The sequence below is a fragment of the Urocitellus parryii genome, chromosome 14 (genome assembly GCF_045843805.1).
Source record: "Urocitellus parryii isolate mUroPar1 chromosome 14, mUroPar1.hap1, whole genome shotgun sequence".
Classification (NCBI taxonomy): Eukaryota; Metazoa; Chordata; class Mammalia; order Rodentia; family Sciuridae; genus Urocitellus; species Urocitellus parryii.
Genome location: NC_135544.1, coordinates 42,065,442 through 42,084,238, shown reverse-complemented (window position 1 = coordinate 42,084,238; position 18,797 = coordinate 42,065,442). Strand labels below are relative to the sequence as shown.

The following is an 18,797-nucleotide window of genomic DNA, read 5'->3' as shown; positions in this document are numbered from 1 at the left end:
GCAGCTGCAAGGAATGCTTCTGACTGTGGGTACATTCCAGCCCAGGATGGTGTCCCAGACATTTTCCTTTTAATGAAGCCCCAGTTATTTTTTTCTCTCTCTCTTTCTTTTTCTTTTCTTTTTTTTTTTTTGGTACTGAAAGGTCGTTACAAGTGTAACATAATGGGGCCCTGGCTGTGTTTCATTAACTTTTAATTTAAGCTGTTAGTATGGAATTAGTTAGCAGACTGGTGAATCAATTGGCTAGCCAGTGGGATTCCATCTTAACAAGGAGGGTACTGTGTGTTTCAGATGCTCCCCGTGTGTGTGAGTGTACTATAAAGAACAGTGCTGTTTGTTCAGACTGTGATCCTGAGCCACAGTCTTTGCCCCGGCTTTTGTGAATGGTTCCAAGTCGATGCCTTGGCTAGAACAAATCGCGCATCCTCTGACACTTATCTTTTTGGCAAATACAAGTTTGGATCACCGAATAAATCCAAGGGACATTCGTTTTTCATGCTGATGAACTCAAGGACATTCAGAGTCACGCCGGAACAATGTACTCTGAACATGGTAAGGAATTTGAACATTTGCTCTTTGACCCAGAGGTTCTCCATATTTTGGAAAAGCAGTAGCTTGTTGGAAATTCTGCAGAAGTCTTCTAAGAGTTCCCATGTGTACTTCAGGAATCGAATTATTTCCCTCCTCATTCCCACATTCCACTGCAGGTTTAGGAGATTGACAGCTATTGTTCTAGGTCTTGCCTATTGACCTCTTCCTGGTTAATGATCTCAGTCTCAAATCTAAAGTCCAGTCCTCTCAAATGAAGCTGGTGGCAAAAGAGGAAGGGCCAGGATTCACCCTACTGGTTCTACAATAAAGGACAGAGTCAATTCTAATACATCTTGGAGATTTATATAGTTGTTTTTTGTTGTTTTTGTTTTGGGGGGAACATACTGGGGATTGAACTCAGGGGCATTCAATCACTAAGCCCCAGCCCCAGCCCTATTTTATTTAGAGACAGGGTCTCAATGAGTTGCTTAGCACCTCGCTTTTGCTGAGGCTGGCTTGAACTCGTGATCTTCCCGTCTCAGCCTCCCAAGCCACTGGGATTGCAGGTGTTTGCCACCATGCCCGGCTCATTTAATATGTTAAAACCAATTTAAAAGAAGAGTGTTGTTCAAGTAGCATCAGACAAACATATAGGAAAATGAATAGAGGTCGAGAGATGGGATTATAATCCACATTAACATTTTAGAAAATGGAATACTGTATAGCCAATAGAAATAACTCAAATAGTAAGGTAGGAACATACTGACTGCCACAGAAATGTGTTCACCAAGACTGTACATTTAAAAATCAGTAAATGTGGGGAAGTTTAAAACTCCTACCTTCAGGAGTTGAGCCTGGAGCTGGTGTGCACCCACATCCAATTGGGGCCTGGCATCCTCTCCTCTGCCCTGGTGGAGCCCTGCTCCTGTCCCTAGTGAAGATGGGCTCAGCCAAGAGCATCCCAGTCAGCCCACCTCGGGCTCCACCACACAACAAGCATCAGCTTGAGGAGCAGACTCTTGTCCTCCTAGTGCAGGCATTCCAGACACTCCCATCCAGGTGGAGAGCTCTCCACAGTCAACCCTACCAGCAGGAGAACAGCTCAAAGGTCCAAAACAGGCCCAGGACTCAGATCCCCACTCTCCTTGGCATTGGTGTCCTTGACATTGCATGGATACCTATGAAGACCGGCAGTGAAGACCCTCAGAGTCCACTGGTAAAAGAGCTGAGTGAAGTAGCTGACACTGAAGCCTCTCAATCAAATCTTCCCCCAGAATCTATTCTTCCCCTGGGAGTACCCTCATCTTTTGAACTAGGCCTGCCTCTGGATACTCAGTTATCCCTTGAGGACCAGCTGCCACCTTGGAATGACACTGAGCACCCTTCTAAACAGGTGTCTTCCCAGGAGGATGCAAGATATCCCACAGAAACCCCTGTGGCCAGCCAGAGCTCAGACAAGCCCTCAAAAGATGAGAGTCCCCCATCTCCATGTTCTCAACACAATAGTTGGAAACCAAACAACACAGGCTTAGGGAGATCTCCCCTCACCATCCTGCAGGATGACAACACCCTGGGACCCACAGCGTTCGTGACCTTCTTCCCTAAATGAAAATGTTAGGTGATTAAAGGAAGGAGTCATTCTTGGACCTGGATGCCTTCTGAAAACTGGAGGATGAGCATGGGAGCAAGGCCAGGACCATGACAAGGAAAATCAGCACTTTGCTTTGGTAGAGAGCTAAGCCCGGTGTGGCCCCTACACTGGATTCACCCAGGGCCTGGTGATATTCTGTTTCACCCCTTCTTTCCCAGGGAGACTGATGAAAGGCTTGTTTTCTTTGATTCCTCCTAAACTACCAACTCTAGGACTTAGAACTTTATCAGACTTTCTTTTTGTCTTCTATATTTCTTGTGTATTAAAGGAAGTGATTTTTAAATGATGCTGTTAAAAGACACAAAAAAAATGTACCAGCAGTAGATGTACCATGAAGTACAAACCAATTTTAATTTTGGAATATTTCAGAATAGTATATATGCACACATATATACAGTCAGCAAAAAAGAAAAAAAAATGGATGGGTAAGCAATGAAATTTAGCCCCTGTTATCTATGGGTAGTGATACTGCAGGTGGTTTTCACTTTCCTTTTGAAGGGTTTAAAAAATTAACTTGTATAATTTAAAATTATTACATGAAATGTACTACCTTCTCCTGGAGCAGGAGAAACAATCCTGGGGTTAGGAAAACAAGAAAAGCTTAATGGGAGTCCCAAGGCAAGATGCAAATATCCCAGCAGGAGGTTCACACCTGATGATCTTACAGCCTGCCCCTGTATTCTGCATCCTGAAGTTCCACATGTACAGATTCGACCAATCACAGATTGAAAATATTTGAGAAAAAAAATTGATTCTGCCCTGAACATGTATAGATTTTTTGTTTTCTTTTCATTATTCCCTAAATAATATAGTTACATATCATCTATATATTATTAGGTATTTATAAGTAAACTCCTTACATATCATTTATATATTATTAGGTATTTATAAGTAAACTAGAGTTGCTTTAAAGTATACTAGAGAATGTATATAGGTCATATGCAAATATTATGATATTTATATAAGGGACTTTTGCATCAGAGAGTTTTGGTATCTATGGAGAGTCCTGAAACCAATCCCCATGAGTACCAAGGGACAACTTTACTAAAGTCCATACATCAAAGCTAGCTTTCTTCCTATTCATCCATCCATCCAATTCCCCATTATGTATATTTGCTTAACTCATTTTTTTAAAGAGATAAAGGCTCTGTATTTTAAAGAAATGTTTGTACTTTGCCTGTAGTATTTTTTCCCAGTCAGAAAGCTAAATAACTTTCCTGTCAGGTCATTCATAAAATTATTTATCCACTTTTTTCAAAATTATATTCAGAACCTCCTCTAAGCTATGTTTGGTAGGAATTCTTCATATATTTTCATTGTTCATGTTTTCTGTTTTCAATTATTTTATGTGTGTTCTTGAGTACAACAAGTCAAGAGAAACTACTTACAATCTTGATTTGTAGTAAATGCAGTTTCTCTAGAAGTGCTATTGAAACTTTATCTTAAGATTTAATATTTTTTTCAAGAAGGGTGAATTATAATAAATTGGTAAAATCATCTAAACTTGCACTGTCTGATATAGCAGCTATTAACAAGATGTGGCTATTTAAGTTTGAAGTTAATTAAATTTAAAATTCATTCTGGCCACATTTCAGGTACCCAACATCCATATGTGTCCGGTGGCTACCATATTGAACAGTGCAGATACAGAACGTTACTTCATCACAGAAAGCTCTTTTGGACAGTTCTGGTCCTAAATGTTGAGGCCACTTGTGTATAAGAAAGTATTTTTCCACACTTGTTCTCTTCATTTATTAAGAATTCAGATATTTATTGGTAGTTTACTTTCTTTTATTTCCCCTTTCCCTGAGTGCTAAGCTGTCTGAGAAATAAGCCTGGAGAATTTCAATAGCACCTGCCCCAGAGAGCAGGCATCAAAGGACCAAGTCAACCCATTTACACACTTCTGTGAATTTATATAAATGTGGTTAAATATTAATTTAAAATGGTTTTAAATGAGACTTGAGGATTGCAAGAACAACATAAACTCTGCTTAACTTTACTTAGAACATGTTCAGTAATGTTAAATTGTTAAACTCTAATCTGGCTTCTCTGTTAGGTAGGCAGCCCTTACTGGGTTTTGCTATGTGGCATATGATGACAAAAACCTCCATGATTTTTAACAAGCATTGCTCAATCCCACTGACAGAAGGCAAAATGACCTAATTCCCACTTTTTGTTTCAGTGGAAACTTAAAAACTAAATCATAACCTAGGAATTTTCCAAAGTTCCTTGCAATTACATTGAACTGAATCTTCCTTAGGAAAAAGACATTTTAGGAAAATGTCTACAAAAGCAGAATATATTACAGTTATCATTCTATTTTCCTTGGGTTTAAAGCCTACATTACTTTTTAAGGTGAAAATATATTTTTAATATGAAAAAAATTATGTCCACAAAATGTGTAATAAACCAATCTTCAGTCTAACAAGTAATTTTAATGGGAAGTCCTGTATATGGTCTTAAAATGGATGTAGGTTTTCTTATTCAAGTATGTTGAGGCCAATAGCTCAGGAGATGACCACCATTGAAAAGATAGTTCATTATACATAGATCCCAAGAGGAGGGGGGCACACCATATCACACAGGGTCACAGAGGAGAGCACCAAAGTCTGTCAGGAGACAGACAGAATGAAGGTAAACCTGGGCAAAAGCCTTTACTGTGATTGTCATGGGAATGGACAGAGGACCGTATGCAGATTTAGGGTTGGCCAGTTGGAATGTTCCAGCAGGCTCTTAGGCACAAGGCTGTCTTTAGTAGTCAGGTGCCTTGCCCTGATAGCAGAGGTAGTGGGGACTCCAGATTGGTTAGTTTGCATATGAAAGTCACCTTCAAAGGCAAGTTTACCATCTCTAGGAATTGTCTAACCCCCAGGGGAAGTCTCTTTAGAGTCAGCAAGGCTTCAGATATCAAAGCATCAAAAATCCAGAAAATAAAAAAGTACAATTACCTCACCAAAGAAGATATACAAATGGCAAACAAGTACAGGAAAATATAACCAATAGCATTGGTTGTTAGGTCATTAATTTAAATACAAATTAAAACACCAATGATAAAGCACTCGATACCAATAAGAATAGCCAAAAGAAAAAGAACACACTACCAAATGCTGATGAGAATGTGGAGCAACAGGAACCTTCATTCATTGCTGGTGGGAATGCAAAAAGTTATACCTTAGAATAAGGCAGTTTCTTACAAAACTATACATACTCTTATCATAGGATCCAGCAGTTGCACTCCTTGGGATGTACCCAAAAGAATTGGAAACTTAGGTCCACACAAAACTTGTACACAGACATCTTCAGCACTTGATTCATAATTATCAAACTTGGGAGTAACCAAGATGCCCTATAGTAGGTGAATGGTTGAACTGTAGTCTAACCAGACTACAAAATATTATTCAGGGGGCTGGGATTGTAGCTCAGAGGTAGAGCACTCGCCTACCATGCATGAGACACTGGATTTGATCCTCAGCACCACATAAAAATAAAATAAAGATATTGTGTCCACCTGTAACTAAAAAAAAATATTAAAAAGAAAGAAATATTATTCAGCACTAAAAATATATGAACTATCAAGCCATGAAAAGACATAGAGGAAACTTAAATGCATATTACTAAGTGAAAGAAGCCAATCAGAAAAGGCTACAGACTGTGAGCCCCACTACACGATACTCTGGAAAAGGTCAAACTATGAAGGCAGCAAAAAGATCAGGATTATCAGAGGCTGTGGGGAGGCAAGGAGGATAAAGCAGCTGAGCACATAGGATTTTAGGGACAGTGCTACTCTCTATGACACCATAATGATGGGTATAAGTTATTATAAATTTTCCAGAACCTATAGAATTTCCAACCCAACAATGAATTCTCATGAAAACTATGGATTTGGAGAGATGATTGTCAATATAAGTTCAGCCATTATAACAAATATACCACTCTTCTTGAGGATGCTGACTATAGGGGAGGCCGTGCCTATGTGGGGGCAAGGGATATATGGGAATTGTCTATACTTTCCATTTGATATGAAACTAAAATTCTAAAACATAAAGTTTAATTTTGAAAAATAATAAATAGTGATTAACATATATATTATCACCTAGGTAAAAAAATTAAATAAATAGAACTTTGCCACCTTTACTGGGGGTGGGGGGCTCTACTATTAAGCCACATCCCCAGCCCTATTTTGTATTTTATTTAGAGACAGGGTCTCATTGAGCTGCTTAGCACCTCACTTTTGCTGAGGCTGGCTTTGAACTCCAGATCCTCCTGCCTCAGACTCCAGAGCCACTGGGATTACAGGGGTGCACCACCACACCCAGCCCCACTTCCTTTTATGTTTTATTTTGAGACAGAGTCATACTGTATTGCTGAGGCTGGCCTCAAATTTGTGATCCTCCTGCCTCAGGCTCCGCCGAAGTAGCTGGGATTATAGGTGTGTTGTACTTCACTGGTTTAACCTTTTTCTTTTTAGCACTGTCCCTTACTTAGGAGGTAAACTGTTGTCCTGATTTCTGAGATGCTTCCTTCATTTCCTTTATATGATATGATCTAGGTTTACCTTTCTAAATAATATAGTTTCATTTTCCTGGCTTGGGACCTTAGATGAGCATAATCATAACGTATATATTCATTTGTTTCTTGCTTCTTTTGCTAAAAATGTTATGAGATTCATAAATCTTTTTGTGTTGATTAGCATTCTAAATCTCAGCATTAACTGGGCACATAACTGGGACATTACATCACCTTTAGGAGAACAACTCAAATTAACACATTCTGTTGTGCAATGGGAAGAGTCGGGGCAGGAGGAAATGTAGAAAGAAAACTGACAATCAGTTCACTGATTTGTTTCAAAACATTTTTATGTCTATAATTTTTGCAAGTGTATAAATTTTCCAGAGTTCTATAGCAGGGTAGAAAGACACATGAAAGGGTGGTGCTGATAATTTGAGTGCAGACATTGTTGTGTTACATTTCCGGTTTAAAGTATTCAAGTTGAGTAGCTTAACTAACTAGCAAAGTGCACTGCCTCTTCAGGAGACCATTTCTTCCTGGGCTGGGAAAGAGAAAGAGTCCAGTTTGATCTGGTAGGTGACTTGTTCTGTTTTATTTTTAGTAATTTAGGAATTTCAACCATCTGGAGTTTATGTTGTCATATAGTATAAGGTGTGTATTGAAATTTATTTTTTCCTGAGTTCATGACTAATCTGTGCTTTCTTACTCAGTTGAAATGACACCTTTATCATTCTCTAAATTATTCATGCTTGTGGCTGCTTCTGATTTTCTTTTCTATGCCACTGACCTCTTGGTCTACACTTGAGCCAATATCATGCCATTTTAATTATTGTACCTTAAAAATTGGTTAGCATCTGGTAATAGAGATGTATCACATGTACACATCCACACTGAGTATTCATTTCTACTGTTTACTTTTAGATAAACTTTTGCATGCTTATATTAATTTTAGAAAATTAGGCCATTATGACTTTGAGGTATGATTTAAAACTCAAATTTGATTTTGTGGAAACTGACCATCTTTAAATCACTGACTGTTATTATCCATGAAAATGACTGTTTCTTCACTAATTCTCCTCTCTTAGTGAAGTTTATTATAGTCTTTATATAGACCTTGGATATTTCTGATTCCATATTCCTATGTTACAGTGGATGTTAGGCCTGTCATTTGCCAACAACAGTTGGCATCCAGCATCACCATAATGATTCCCAAAGCACTCTATTCCCACTACCATTGGGACCTCAGCAGATGCATATTTGTAGTGCTGACCTAATCTTTCTCTCCTCTGCAGTGACCTCTGCCCATCCAAAGTCCAAAGGAATTCTCCAAACAGGTATCCTCCGGAGTGTCCCATCTTTAAATTAACCCCTTTATAATTATCCTACCACCACTATAAGTCTTCTTGGGGACCCTTCTAGGTTTTAAAACCAGGTGTTGATTCTCTGATTGAAATAATTCTAAAGAATATTTTAAGGGCTGGGATTGTGACTCAGCGCTAGAGCACTCGTCTAGCACGTGTGAGGCCCTGGGTTCCATCCTCAGCACCACATAAAATTAAATAAATAATAAAATAAAGGTATTGTGTCCAATTACTTCTAAAAAAAATAAATTGAAAACAAAAAAAAAAGAATATTTTAAGCTCTAGATCATGAACTATTAACAAAAAAAAATGCCTTATAGAGAATGGGATTGTGGGGAAGGAGGAAGGAGGCAATGTATTTCCCTACCGTTTTCTTTTTTCTTCAACTAAGTACTGCTTTAAATAAATAAATCCTCTTCTTTAAAAAGCACCTTCCCCCTCTCAAGAAAAGTTCTGCTGTAGAGGAGGAATAATTCGTGGGAATACCGAGGACAGTCATTCTTATCTTTTGGGATCATGAAACTCTTCAGAAACATGATGGAGACTGTGGAAACTTTCCCCTGAAGAATGTACAGTGCACATAGATCCACTCTAAATAGGATTTCAGAGATTGGAAGGCCACTGCATTCCAGCAAGATTAGCATCTCAGCTAATTGGTGGCTAGTAAGGCAAATGTCACTCACTGGACACCTGCAGAGGGCTGTGGTGCTCTTAGCCTTTGGGTATGCCTCATGTTGCATCACAGGGCAGAGGCCACCTCCCAAGAGTCACTCTGAATAAATAATTTCAGAGCAAAAATGTCCTCCAAACTAGGTTGCTAAAAAAATAAGTAAGTTGGGGCTGGCGTTGTAGCTCAGTGGTAGAGCACTTGCCTTGTACGTGTGAGGCACTGTGTTCGATTCCCAGCACCGCATACAAATAAGCAAATAAAATAAAGGTCCATCAACAACTGGAAAAAAAATTTTTTTAAATAAGTAAGTCAATCATGAGTGATTTTATATGCTATCAAATAAGTTGGGGAAAGTTGTTAGAACTAGCCTAAGAATATTGCTGAGTAAAAGAAGTGATTTTTAGTCCATAGCCTCCTGCCTCCATTTCTGAGTCTTCCCCTCACCTACCCCCAATTTTGGTATCCTTAAGTGACCCCCGACCCCACCCAGTCCTCTTACTCCAAGAAACTTCCCTTCCTTCTTCAACTCAAGCCTCCTGTTGTCACACTTTCCCATAAAAATAACCCAAACAGAAGAGATGAGTGAGCCCCAATGCCTCAGGTACTCTGGGGACAAAGTGGAAAGTAGTCTACACAATCAAGGGATTCTACTGCACTGTATCACCATATGGCTGCATCCCCAGGAGATAAACAATATTCAATTACTAATTCTGAAATTTTTACTGGGAACTTATATTTAAATGTACATAATATATGAACATAATTTGCTAGTAGGTAAACCTGTGTGTGTGTGTGTGTGTGTGTGTGTGTGCGCACATATATCACAAATAAAAATACATAGAATGGAAGCCAGTTCTATAACTGCTGGTTAAATTATTTCACTTTGCTTCCTCTCTCTTCCCTCCCACAGCAAATCAAAGTGCCTCAGAGAGAACAGCAGGGAGTGTTTAAGTGAGACCTCCTGGGTTCAACCCACCTCTGCCCCTCACTGGTGTGAAACCATGGCTGGGGATGATGTAATCTTTCTCTCAGCATCAGTCTTCCCTTCTGTAAAAAAAAAAAAAAAAAAAAAAAAAAAAAAAAAGTAAATAACAAAGTACTTACATGTGGATTTATTGGAAGGATAAAGTGTGCAGTGTACTCAAGGAAGACTGAGTGTGTAGAATACAGTGCATATCTATGCAATAAGAACATGACTGACCTTCCCCTGACTCCTCAGGAACTCTTGCTCTGTGGTTCTGTTCTTTCCTTGTTCTGGGTATTGAAATCCCAGACGATCTCATTGGTTTCAGAGTAGCTTGTAGCTAGAAGTTATCCCCATCAGAAACCTATCATTTTAGTAATTAAAGTTCTGTCCAGGCTGAGGATGGTGGCCTACTCCCATAACCTCAGTCATTCAGGAGACAGAGGCAGGAGGATTACAAGTTGAAGGCCAGCCTCAGCTGCTTAGTAAGCCCCTAAGCAACTTTGTGAGAGACTCTTTCCAAATGAAAAATAAAAAAGGCCTGGAGAATGTAGCTTCATGGTAAAAATTTCCCTGGGTTCAATGCTCAATGCAAAAAAAAAAAAAAAAAATCCTGTCCAGTACAATAATCAAAACTTGGGTCTAGTCCTATATAAAACCTTTCCTCCCCACCCCACCCCTATACTATCTCAGAGAAAGCCAGGTCCTGACTGGGAGGTCTGGGAGTGGGTTGGCCTCCTCTCTGCTCTCCCTGCCTCCCTTCCTTCCACCTTCTGGCTTGTGTGGCTTCTCTGGATGTAGTGGCCCCTCTTGTCTAGACCGCAGCCTCCAGGCCTCTAGAGGCCAGCCTGGCCCAGCTGCTTCCTCGGTTATGTGCCTTCTTAACCCTGCCAGAGAGCCCTCTTGATGGCCTTTATAATGACCATGACAGCTCCCTCAAGGCCCAAATGGCCTTAAGGGGAAGCCATGCATGCTTGTCTGGGAGCATAGAACTGCCACCCTTTGCCACTGCAGCCTAAAATTACAAGGGACTTACTCAAGTCCTCTTGAGTCCCCTCTCACTTAACTGAGGTAAAGGCAAAGCGACCCTCTCCTCCCTTAGGGTAGAAGTGTGGAGCTACACAAGACACAGACACATGCAGACACCGCCCTCTGTGTGCCTCAGCCCCACTCTTGCATTAGCTGGGGGAATAACCAATGATCAGGCTAACAGAACTGGATTTTCAATCTGGACACACCACCCATGTCCATATTTTAGCCTCTCACATGGTGGTTTTGCACTTTCCTTCAGGGTGTGGTATTTGGCATCTATATTTTTTATTCAGACCCTTATGGGGAATCAGCCAAACTGACGCTGAAAGAATTACCATTCAACATCCTGAAATAAATATGAAGGCACTTATCACATAGTGCTTGGTCAAGAGTAACTGCTCAGTAAATATCAGCTGTCATCATTTTAGAAGTAGTTGCAAAGCATGATTTCTTACAGTTTTGCTCTGTTCTGGCTGTGAGAACAAACTGCGATAGACTGGGTGGCTTATAAATAGTAGAAATTTACTGCTCACAGTTCCGGGAGATGAGAAATCTGTTCACAGTTCTAGAGGGTTAGGAATCCTAGATAAAGAACCAGCAGATCCAGTGTCTGGTGAAGGCCTTCTTCCTGGCTCACAGAAGATCGCTTTCCCACTGTGTCTTCTCCTGGTGGGAGGGTCCTGGCAAGATAACACAAATCTCTCATGAGGGCTCCATCTCATGACCTAATCACCTCTCAAAAGCCCCCACCTCCTCAAACCATCACACTGGGGCTCAGGATTTCAACATGTATTTTAGGGAGACACAAATATTTAGTCTATAGCTGGGTCTCACAGTGCCTCTACTACGGCCAGCCGGCTCCACCACAGTTTGAAAAGGCTAGTCTGTAGCCATGTTTTCCATAACTCACTGTTGTAAAATCGATTTACAGTTTCCCCGGTGACATTTTTAAAAATGAAATCAAAGAGTAGAAAAATGAATAGAAAAAGCAAAAATGTGATTATCATAATAAGTATTGTTTTATAAAGTTCTTGTGATTTAAAATGTATTTTATTATTGGCTGCTATAAAAATTTTGCAAGGCTGTCACATCTGATACTCTGCAATTGTCCATCACAATAATTAGCACGTGAGAGGTGGTGTGGCTTTACTGAAACAAGTTTGTGTACTGACAAGATGTAAGGAATAGAGAACATTCTATTCCCCTCAGGTCTCTGCAGTAAATGTAGTTAATCTGTAGCTAGTAATGAACTGTTTTGTTTTTCCCTAATTGTTTCTTGAGAATAATTGTTGAATCCCCAAAATGAGGAGCAGAGAGCATGTTTTCATTGTTGCTGGAATCCTCACAGAGCCCAGCACAAGAACATCAGGCAGTGCTGATTAATGTCTGGCATTTGGTTTGGCTGCTTCGCTGGTCCTGTGATAGTAGATTGATTCGGCTGTTTAGCCTACTACACCATTTGCACTATTCACAGTTGTTAAGGTTCACCAGGCTGGAAAGGAGTCTATCCACAGGGCCCCAGTTCTCAGGGCCTGAGCCATAGCCTCTGCTTAATAACTATTTGAGGAATAAATGGAGGCTCAATCTATAAAATAAAACCTATGGTGGGTAGATTTTCCAATGATCTACCCCCTGCAAATTGTAAGGAATTTCAAAGCAGTTAGGTTCCTTAAGTTTCAATTTATTCATATGCAGAGAATGAGATCATAGAAATTCTCACAAAAGAGTGGTTTGATCAAATCGAGGGAATATTCACTCTCATTTTCATAGAAACAGTAAATTTGTTATAGACTACACATTTTCATTTCCCTGTCTTAGAATCTGAGGTCACATGAAGCTGAGCTACAAGGAGCAAAGTAGATTTTGTTCTGCGTGAACTCTCCAGTGGATGCTCTCTTAACCTGGCCCTAATCTCGAATACCTGATCTCTTTGCTAAAGGAGCAAATATTACTTCAAGGAAGAAATTTTACTTATTTTATTTCCCATGAACCTCAGCAAAATAAGTTTGAGTTGTCTTCATTTTTCCCTCAAAACCGTGAAGTCCGGTAGTAGTGTCAGTTTGCTTGTGACTTTGACTTGTACAGATCTTTGAGTCATTGAACATGTTTATCTCTCTGTAAAATTCTTGCCTTGAAGAAGATACAGATGAGTAAAGAAAAAAGAAATAATCAAATGACTTTTGAATGACCATATGCTTGTTTTGAAATCCCTTTATCTATACCACCCCATCCTATTTTTGACTTCTTCTAAACTTTACCAAATACTGTGTAGCAATATTTTTGTGACTCATCCAAAAACAGTGTATTTTTACCATCGGGACAATCTAACAGTATAAACAGATCTGCTCATCTGTCTGTTCATCATCATTCTACCCAGGAAATTGTTCAATTCCAAAACACAGGAGTTCATCAGATCATCCCAAAACACATAACTTCATAACCAAGAGAATTTTAGGCATTTTCACACTGAGAAACAGACGGTACCTTATGAAAAATAAACTAGTTTTGCAAGAACTAGACTCATGCATCAAGTCTATATTTTCTGCTTTCCTCAAGAGATGGCTTAGGCTGGGTGCTATGGCACATACCAGTAATCCCAGCAGCTTGGGAGACTGAGGCAGGAGGATCACAAGTTTAAGGCCAACCTTGGCAAAAATGAGGCACTAAGCAACTTAGTAAGACCCTGTCTCTAAATAAAATACAAAATAGGGCTGGGGATGTGGCTCAGTGGTAGAGCACCCCTGAGTTCAATCCCTGGTACCTGCCCTCCCCCCCAAAAAGAGAGATGGCTTAGAAGAAATGACTGTGATACAAATAAAAGTAAGTATTTTTCATGTTAGCTTTCAAGAAAACAAAATGTTAATTAAAAAAAATCAGAGACCAAGTGAACAGTTGAACATCCAGCCAAATTCCAAATGTAGCTACAGTCGGGTTTTGGTGGTATCATTGTCATTGAGTTGCTGTATTACACCCCATGTCCCCTATCTCTGTAGCCTCTCCTGCAGCTGCTCAGTTGCTATTTACACAGCATATTTCCCCTACATATTAATCACATGTTGAGTAAATCTCTCAGGAAATTTTGCAACATATTGAGTTAGACAGGAAACTTCCTTTCTGATCCCATTCTGACAATTTTTCTTGAATTGTGTCATCAAAGCAGAAGCAGAGTCTCTTGAGAAGGTATCAAGTTGAGAGTCCCACACTAACAGGTCGCCTTATTTTAATGAAGAGGCTGCGGGTCACCTACTTTGCCACTGCCCTAATAAAGTCAAGGGTCAGGATTTGTAGTTTAAGGAAATGCGTGCACATTCTAGAATGTTCTCCCTCACTAAGAGATCTTCCATGGTATATCTCTAATGTGTCCCCCTCAACCACAGGCCTTTTACTGAGGTTCCCACATATAAAAGGTAAGGCTGGTATTTGATAAATCCTCTGATAAAGAATGCTAACTAAGACATTTGTTAAATTTTATTATTGTTTCTACTATAATATCTATTTTCCTATAAATAGATACAGATGCAGCAATATTGGAAGATATTGAAGAGCTCAGTGAGAAAGTTGTAAATTTCCTAGAACCTACCTCTATATAAATGGTCACTCTTAATTTTTTTTTTTTTTCCTGTGCAAGGATTCAAATCCTGGACCTCACATATGTCAACCATGTGCTCCACCACTGAGCTCCACCCACAGCCCAGCCCACACTGTAACTTTAATCTGTGAACTGTTTTTTTTTTTTTTTTTTAGAGTAAAACCATGGTACATATACTGAATTTGTCCTACTAACACATACATAGTAAATACCTGCTGACATGTTTTAAAAATTATCTATATTCTGACTTACTTGCTATAACTATAATATTTAAAGTAATTCATTGCTATTTCTGGTTCATCAAACTTGAAATAAACTGACTCATTTGTTAAAGTGTAAGAGAAGTCAAAGTTCCTTGTGTAGCTAAACCATTCAACAGAAAATGTAGAAGAAAGAGAACAAGAAAACCCTTGTTCTTTGCTTCATCCAGGGTAGTTAGTCCATTGGAAAGATAGCCAAATTCTCTTAAGCTCAAAGAATTTTTAACACAAATTCTTTACGTCATTCTATTCCTACTCACCTTGAATTTATAGGCAGATGTCCCTTGTCACTTGTGCCAGCCTTTTATTCGGATAATGAATTGGGAAGTAATGTTCAGAATTAAAGTCCTATAGCTTAGAGAAAGATTGAATACTCTGCAATTCAATATAGTTATGTAACGCAATAATTCCTGTACTCCTAAGTAAACAATATTGTCTGCGTGTATATGTGTGCGTGTGTGAAAAAGCACATGTAAAATAATTGAAAATCAACATTTCTATTTGATAGATGAATTCCTAAAAGAGATAAAGTAGATAAATTTTGGTGTTTTTGACCGTTTTCCCATTAAACTACTATAACTAGTATGGTAATTTATCTTAAACATTATATAATTTGCCTGCAAGCAGAAAATTTAAACAATACATTTCCCACAAATAGCTAGTATAACTGTTTTCCGTGTATCTTTGCAACAAGGGTCCATGAATTTACAAGCATTTGTGTAGTGTATACACATGCGTGTATTCCAGCCCCTATATAGGGTACCCTTGGGGCATTTCCTACCTGGAACCTAAACACATACTTACTCTTACTTTTAAGGAAGTTAACACATGGATACTTCATTGTCCCTAAATGAGGTATGTGAGGATCTATTAGCCTCAGGCTTCATATCTTCAACAAAGGAGGAAAATACAAAACATTTGCTTTAAACATTCCTCTTTTTTTTACTTATATTTTCTTTTTTAAAAATTTGTTCTAATTAATTATATATGACAGTAGAATGCATTTTGACACATCATACATAGATGGAGTATAACTTCTCATCCTTCTGATTGTACGTGATATAGATTCACACCAGTCGTGTAGTCATATATGCACAGAGGGTAATAATGTCTGATTCATTCTACTGTTCTTTCTACCCCATTTCCCCTCCTCTCCCTTCACTCCCCTCTGCCTACTCCAAATAAACACTCCTGTTTTTATACGTAATATTTGCTAACTTAAATGCTTCTGTTTAAAAAGGAATTTTCTCCTTATGTCATACACAAAAGTGAATTCCAGGTAAATTAAAAAAGATCATCAAGGAAAAGTTCACTGATTCAAATCATTCAAGTAAAGATTGATCGTCAAGGGAGTGAATATATAAGTTACAGAGTGAAAAATATTTGCAACTCACATAGACAACACTAGACTGAAATATATATTACAACAAGAAAAATAGAGAACTCTTGCTAATCATTAATTAAAAGGCAGTTGGTCAATTAAAAAATAAACAAGTGAAAGACTAGAACAGCCACTTTGCCAAACAGGGAATTCAGATTGCCAGTAAACATGAAAAGATGTTCAACTTCATTAGTAATAAAGTAAGTATGAATTAAAACAACATTGATACATTATACACCCACCTGATTGGCAAAATAATAAAGTCTGACAATACCAAGTTCTGGCAAGGATGTGAAGTAACAGGATATTTCACATACTACTGGTGGGAGTATAAATTGGTATAAACCACACTGGAAAAGAGTTTGGCACAACTGGATAAACCCGGATGTTATACAAACCCGGTGACCTAGCAATTCCACTCTAACTATATTCCTCAAAAAAACGCTTACACATATGCACCCACTGACTTGTAACCAGGACATGCAGAGCAGCCCTGATCATAACAGCCCAAGATGGAAATGTTTCAGAGGTCCACTACCAAAAGAATGAATAAAGAAATCATGGTAGGGTCATTCAATTAAATGTTAGTCAGCAACTAATGAACAAGAGCTGGACAAAATAACATGGATAGGTCTGATGAACACAAAATAGAACAAAAGAAGCAAGATGAAAGTATGCATATAGTAGGATTCCATTCATATAAAGTAAAAACAGAGAGGATGCCATATACTATTTGAGGCAATATTTTCAAATTCAATGTAAATGTCATTAACATAACATGGTTCCCACACAAGGTGAGTACTAGTTGAAAAAGTCGAGCCTGTTTACCACTTATTATATTAAAGGTAACACTATCAAGAAAATCAAGCAGATGAGAACTCTACAAGTCAGGATTCAGTTACTGGAAGGCATGAGGGCAGAGCACATGCAGGAGACTTCTGTTTTTAGACCTGGATGGTGGCTGCTGCCTAAGTGTTTGCTTTATAACTAAGTCTTCGTTCAGCTCTAAATGTGTTTTTTTTAAAGACATAGATAAACTTTTAAAGACTTTTAAAAAACAGGAGACCTGCCCCCAAATGTCCCAGATAAAGTAGAATATCATTAAGAATTTGCACCCCAAGAAAATAATAAAAGGAGTTGGAATAGGTGTCCTTTGTGAGCAGTAAGAGCACAGCTGAATCTCTGCTTCCCCACCCCACCCCAGACCCACAGAAACAATGCCAGCCTTGGAGACTTGGTCCATTTGGACAAATGAAGACTCTCCTTAAGGCAGAGGGCAAGAGCAACTTGGGGAATAACAGGCAATGTCTGGCGTTGCCTTCTCCTTTATTTGTAGGAGTTCTAATCCCAAGTTCAGCAATGTGCCTCGGAGGAAGAATAGGCGGTGTACTCGGGTGAGCAGCCTCAAATGCAGTAACTCCATTGCCTCTGCATACTCACCATTGAGGAAGTGCTCCATAGCCCACAGAAGTAGGGAGTCATCTATTAGGAATTCTCTAGTAATGAGAAATACTATTGCCTCATTTATCTGTTCAGTACATACTATATGACCTGAATTCTAGATTGTCACAGAGCAAGGGTTCATTGTTGGAGGAACACAAACCAACAAATCCTACTTAACACCGGGGATCTATGAAAAGAATCCACCCAACCTGCTTCTGGGTTCACCAGTGAAACTGCTTCTGGGCTCACTCAGGGCCACCAACAACTTTACGCCAGTTGAAAATTGTCCCAGGAATTTAAAAAATGTTTCTTGTTGACTGTTTCATGGTCTGTGATCCAGAGGGTTTAAAGGACAGCTTTCTGTCCCTGTGTTGGTAGTGTGCACACTGTTGACTTTGGCATGACAGGGGATTGCGGTGAAGAAAGGTGTACAGAGAGGGTTGTCAGCGGAAGCTAATTTACACCCTGTGCAGGACTGAGGGCTGCTTGTTTGGAGCTGTTTTTCCTGTGGTTGAAGATTCCTGGGAATGTGGTTCGGGCATGTCTCTGCTAGTGATATACTGTCATCTTTTCTCTTTTCCATTTACAGTATGCAGCTTTTACAGTGGTAACAGGCTCGACTTTTTCAATTATTACTCACCTTGTGTGGGAACCATGTATGTTAAGTGACATTTACATTGAACTTGAGAATACTGCCTCAAATAGTATCAGGTAGAAAATACCTCCTCCCGGATTCTATTTTTCTGATAAAAGTAGGAAGTGTGTTGCTTCTGTCTAAAGCAAACTAGAAAATATGTTAACCCAGAAACTAACCTATAGCACCTTACTGCTGGGTATTGAAGTCTCTAGCAAAGCTGTCTATTTATTTGCATCAAAGTTGGTATAAGCCAAACACAAGTTGCTTTATTACCTATTGGGTGATAATCCAGAAGACAGGTGAAGAACTATAGGTAGATATTTGTCACTACAATCTTCAGATTTCTCAAGACCAGTATCTCTTAGTACACAGTATCTTTAAAAAAAACTTCCGTAGTTATAATAAAAGTCCCTTCTCGTTATAGGATTCTGTGGTTCTGGTACTGTGTGATGCTTCTGATTTACAGCAGTAACAAATGTGGATACAGACACATAACCAAATATCTCCACTTGAGCCTGTCGGGGACAGCAGATCTAGACTGTGGCAGTCAAACAGTCACAAATATTTGTTTCTGAGGCATATACTCACACCTGACCTATCATCAAGTAAGGCCATTAAGTTGTATTTCTGGTGGTTGTAATTAGGTAAAAGTTATATTTATGGCCCACAGCATCAAATCTTTGTCAGTGTTCTAAAAGGAATTGTTCTTTTCATTCCAATATGTATATTTTCTCTAAATGAAGAAGACCAGAACTGCTCATTTTGT

At 39.0% G+C, this 18,797-nt stretch overlaps 1 protein-coding gene and 1 pseudogene across 5 annotated transcripts in view; both read left to right on the top strand.

Moving 5' to 3' along the window:
• Palld (palladin, cytoskeletal associated protein) overlaps positions 1-18,797 on the top strand; it is a 375,372-nt gene that overhangs the window by 244,478 nt on the left and 112,097 nt on the right. The window lies entirely within an intron of this gene.
• On the top strand, positions 1,472-2,270 carry LOC113183433 (cell division cycle-associated protein 3 pseudogene; annotated as a pseudogene).